Source organism: Vigna unguiculata, chromosome 8 (assembly GCF_004118075.2).
Source record: "Vigna unguiculata cultivar IT97K-499-35 chromosome 8, ASM411807v1, whole genome shotgun sequence".
Lineage (NCBI taxonomy): Eukaryota > Viridiplantae > Streptophyta > Magnoliopsida > Fabales > Fabaceae > Vigna > Vigna unguiculata.
In genome coordinates this window covers 19243909-19249972 of record NC_040286.1, presented here as the reverse complement: position 1 = coordinate 19249972, position 6064 = coordinate 19243909, and positions in this window count along the sequence as shown.

The following is a 6064-nucleotide window of genomic DNA, read 5'->3' as shown; positions in this document are numbered from 1 at the left end:
CGGACGAGATCAATGGTGAAGTCTACATCCCAACTAGGTGGTAATCCAGGCATTTCATCTGGAAATACATCGGCATACTCATCCACTACCGGTATGCTTCTGATCAAATCAATTGTACTCCTTTTCTCCGACTGCACCACTATCATATAACACGAAGCTCCATCGACCTCCTCTTGTATAGCCTCACGAGTGGAGATCAGTGACAACCCATCAGCTTCAGGAAATACTACACTGCGCCATCTACAATCAATTATGACATGATTATTCGACAGCCAGTCCATCCCCAATATCACATCCAGCCCCTTCAATGGCAAACAAATGAGGTTAACTTTGAACCCGCGTCTTGCCACTTCTATAGAGCATATAGCACAAACCAAGTTGGTCGAGACTTGCCCAGATGCTGGTGTCGAGATCAGCTCGCACCCCAAGTTAAGGACAACAAGTCCAAGTCTACTCACACATTCTTCGGAGACAAATGAGTGAGTAGCTCCTGAGTCAAATAACACCAACACACTATGGTCAAACAATAAGCACCGATCAAGGATAAGGTTACCTGACTGAGTGGCCTCAGTATTGGTCAATGCGAATACCCTCCCAACGGCTCGGGGTCAATCAGCTAACACCTTCTGTTGGTTCTGCTGCTGGGGTATTTCTCTGGTCACTTTCTTGTTGGGACACTGCCTCGTATAATGCCTCATCTGCTCGCATTTGTAGCATTTCACGTGTTCAATACTAGCACCTGAACTGCCTGCAACTTTAGTACAGTTCTTGCGAAGGTGTGGCCCACCGCAGTTATAACACCGCAACCCTGGGGAGGAAGAATGTGGCCTGCTCTATGGAATCTTCTACTGCTTAGTCTCTATAGTACTCTTTTGTGACCTTACGACCCTATTGGGTCCCATTTCCAGCTCCTCTACTGTTTTGGCCTACTCGACCAAGATCGGAAATTCTCTGATCCGGAGTGGTACCAGGAATCTGCGCAGCTCGTGCCTCAAGCCTCCCTCAAACTTGCGACAACGCCACTCCACTGTGATCTCCTACGAGTAGAACCTCACCAAGTACTCAAAATTGTCAATGTAAACCTGCATCGATTTACTACCCTGTTGTAGCGTAAGGAACTCCGCCTCCAGAGCATGCTTGGCCAAGTCTAGAAAATACTTCTCTAGGAATCTGGTCCTGAAGTTCGTCCAGCTCACCTCCTCCTGGCGGGTCTGCATTTGCTGCTGCAACCCTGTCCACCAATACTCGGCATCGCCAACAAGTAGAAAAGTGGCGAAGGTCAGCTACTGCTCCTTAGTACACGCCATCACTCTGAATATTTTCTCACACTCCCTGAGCCAAGCATCGGCCTTATCAGGGTTAGCTTTACTGTTGAGCTTAGAAGGCTTGTGCTTCAGCAATCCTCCATAGTGACTGCTCGAGGTGGCCGAACCATCGCCCTGGGTTGCGCTGCAACAGGTTGCATAGCATCAACCATCCTATGAATAGCTTATGCAATCTCGTCGGCGCCGACATCGTTCCTTCTCCTCCTATTTTCCATAGCCTGAATGTGGCACATATTGACTGATAAATACAACAATTTATATTTCAATCTCATAGCAAAATAAAAGAACACATACACACGTTAACACGATGGGCTCACTCCCCAAAGACCCTATGAAATCATTGAAATCATGGCTCTGATATCAAATGTAACGTTCTAGCCGGAAATTACTTATTAAAATAAATAAGAAAAATAGTTTCAATAAACCAACATCATTTATTCTTCAACAATTTCCCAAAACACGGGAAATATTTAAAACCTTAAGTTCAATGCGCCAAACCAGATAATATAAATCGCGACAATGTCGTATTACAAATATAAATGTCTATAAAACTATTATAATAGATCCATAGTCTGACAAAATAAAATCAGTGAAAATTCCCAAGAGGTCCCCACTCTGTCTCTATGCATTAGCCTGCTCACTTGCATCAACATTTGCTCCCATGTAACAAGTTAGATGATCATCGCCAAGCACATACAGATAGGGTAAGCTCATTTAAATAAAACCAAACAAATATCATATTAAGTACATCATCTCAAAATTATAACCTGGGTTAGTTCTCCATTTCCAACACTTGCAATAAACGTCTATCATTTCTATACCCTTTAGGTGAGATCAATGATTGACCTTTGCTGCACGAGTGTCTACTCGCCCCTCCGACTACAGGCCACCACCTGATAGTCCACACGTGGGAATAACTTTGCCACAAAATCTCACCGTGACACCAAGTGGAGCTCCCCAAAACAAACATAAGTTTGTAGTTGTTCCCCAACTACCAAAGCTCTATCAGAATACACTGTAGAAGGCAATCACCCGAAACCTCGTCGTACGAGCCAAACTCGCACACTCCACTAGACTTCCTAAACCACCAGGCTACAACCTAGAGTGGTCACGTGTTACCCCAATACGAGTTGCACTCGTAATTGGGCCCCCAGCCAAAGCCTCGCATCATGAACATCACCTAAAGTTGTGTAGAAACCCTTCCTTGCGCATCATCACTGGACCAAAACCGCCTGGCGCGCATCTCACGCCACTAGGCAGAATCTGGGTCTAGACTGCCTGGCGGGAATCACACACCGCTAGGTGCCAAGCGCCAAACAAGAGTACTGATGCACCGTCACCACCTGACGGTCCCCAAGCCTCTAGAGCCTCTGCTACACCTCTTTCGCCTGGCGGAACCTACACTGCCGCCAGGCGCCTCGCTCATACAGGGACCACTACCACTACTTTTGAATTCTACCGCCTGGCTGCTCGCACCACGCCGCCAGGCGCCATACCAGTAGCGTAAAGCTACTGGGTTTTGGTACTTTAAATGGATCCCAAATGATTCAAATCATACAACACATGGAATTACAGCACAACATGGTTTTCCAGTCATAACTCTATATCTAGATTACATCTCATCCATTCAAACATACCATCAAATTAATCATCATCATGCACCCATACTCACAGTGTTTTGATCATACAATCTAATGTTTATATAACCCATGCCACTACAGTTTTACCAAACATAACACCAATATTTTATAGCGATACAACCTTCACAATAATTATTGTTTAGGAAATAGATACCACACATGCAATATCACTCATATCAATCCTACCTTTATTGGCAAATTAACACATAGTCATAATCTTCCAATAGTTTTCAGTGCATATCATCATTCAACCTTTATTTAACTTAACACTCATATATCAATTAACATCTTCTTATACCTTTCCCTTCTATACCCGATGATTGAGTTTCCTGCCACCCCCATTGCCCTACCAATCCTAACTTGCCCTCAACTCATCCCACGTGATACCCACTACATAAAATCACCACTGAAACTCAAATACTCCACAGCGGTGCCCATTGCATACAATTCCACTTGCTTGTACAGGAAACATACTTGTGCTTTGCATATAATAATAACACCCATTTCGTCAAACAGTATACTAATTATGTATTTATATCATGCATAATTGTTTTCAACCTCCAACATAAACCCTAAGCCACATTTCATATAAGAATTCATGCATCCAACATAACCATAATATTCATAGTCAACCATACTTATCGAAATTTACATTAAAGCATATCAATATCACTGCGACCTCACAGGTAACCCAAAAATATCCAAAACAACAAAAGACTGCGCAACCCAGTTCGCGTCGCCTGGCGGATCATTCTCTGTCGCCAGGTGGTTGATGGAGGAAACCCAGAAAACTGGGTCTGTAGCTTGTGTCGCCTGGCGGGTCGCGCGTGACCGCCATGCGGTTTTTGGAAAATTCCATAAACCCGAATGAAACTCATATAATTCGACAAAATGTAATCGCAAACCCTTGGAAATTCATGATTACATACAATTGAAATTTAAGCAATCAAAAGGAACTCCCCTAACCTGGAATCCTTGCTTAAAATTTGGACAATTGAGTGTTCCACCACTCTCTCGCTAATGCCCTTCTTCAAGCTTTCTCCCAATTCAGCCTTTAGTTATCCTCACCCTCACAACACACTCTCCAATTTCGGTTTGTAACTCCTCTCAACTACAGAATAACTCCAGCTCTCAATTCACCTTCCTCTCACTCCTAATTTGCCTCTTAAATTTCACTTTAATTGGAGTTAATTTGGTCAAAACGAAAATGGTTAATTGTGAAGGGTAATTGCCTTTCAATGAATGATAATGGACTGTTTTCAACTTCCATTGGCTGCTCCTTCATCTAGGGTTTCCCTTACCCTTTCACATTCATGCTGAAAAACTAAAATGGGCAAAAAGAAAGTTTATTTTGTCCAAGCCAAAGCTTGAACCCATCGCTACACAATTGCGATTCAAGTGCACAAGCAATTAAACCAAACCATCTTTCATGATAATATTCATACATCACAAATTATATCCTTACTTATCACGCTTGACCACATCTAGAAAAAAATAAGACAAATTAAATAACACGCAAATGGCATACATAGGACTCGAACCCAAGTCCTCTCACACATTTAAGTACTCTCAACCATTTGAGCTAGTACTTTTCCACATCATGAAGGTTAGTATTAAATGCCATAAAGGCTTCTCTTACCCGCATTTATTAAATAATTATTTATTTAATTATTTAAATTTAGTGGGTCTTACACCAAGAGAGAATAGAGTGTTCATTTTTAAGGATTAAGAACTACACTGAAATCTGAAACAGAATTCAGTAGCACATCACGAACAAATTCAAAGCAAATTAAAAGCTAAAGAAAGAATTAATGACATATATGGAGTAAACATGACTCTAGACAAAACATATGGATCTTAAAATCAAAATAAACTTAAGAACAAGAGAATAAACCGAAAAAATACAACAATTACTCAATTAAAATGAAAAGTAAATGGTAGAAGCAAAATAGAACACCTAAAGCACACAAGGATGGTTCAAGATGAAGCAAATAAAGATGAACCAAAGTAAAAAGACATGAATACTCAAAATTAAAGGAACAAAACAACAAGACAAGTAGAAGAAGAGATGAACAACACTGAATTGAATGAAAAATGGAGAAGAAGCACATAACTCACTAAAATCGAGAGCAACCAAGGCTCATGATACCACAAGATGGCTTCTTCTTGTCTCCATTGAAGCTTGCATGAAGAATGGAGGCTCCATGGATGGTGTTGGACATGAAAGCATGAAGGAAAGGAGCTTAAGGTGTTTGGTTTGGTGTAGGTGAAAGGATTCTTAAGAGAGGTGAGGCTAACTCCTAAAGAAGAAGACTAGAGTAAACTAGAGAAGAGTTTATTCTAAGGTGAGGTCAAAAGAGATTTGTGCACAAATTTGGGCAGCACTTCATTACTCAATTTCAAGCTGAATTTTACATGTCCTAAGCCTTCTATTTATAGGCCAAAAGGAGACCAAGAAGTCTCCAAAAAGTGGAGGGAAAAAGTTGTCTAGAAAGTTAAATTTTGGAGTCAAAAATGAGCATGTGGGAGGTGTGACTTGCCACCTAAGCAAGTCACACTAGTCTTGCCATGGGAAGCTAACTCTCATCCTTAGAGAGCAAGTTTGAGAAGCTTCTAGGCTTTTATAGAGTAGACACTACTCTCGGCCCATTTGGCCCAATTCCCCTTTTTGGTTCAAAATTACTTCTAAAGCCCAATTTCCTTTAAGGCCCAATACATGGCCCAAAGAAAACCCTATTCTACTGGCCCAAAATACAAAGCCCAAAATAAAATTCTAATCTAGTATTTACAAGCAAAGAGTCCTAGGCTAGGTCTTCACATCTTCCTTGACCCATGTGAAGTTCATCTTAGGCCTTGCATTCTCATTTAAGGCCCATTCCTCTTGTATTCTCCTAGCCATGTCTTATGTTGTAGGTCCCTTGGCTCGAGGCATCTCATCATAATACCATGTCAAATTGATGACGATTTAAAGAACATATTTTTCTGATACTTAAACTTAAGAAATCGAAGACACATAAGTGTAGTCCAAGTCGTTTTCCCATAAGCAAACTCCCAAGTTAAACGTAGCAAATATGTATTATTCTCCCACTGAACATTAGT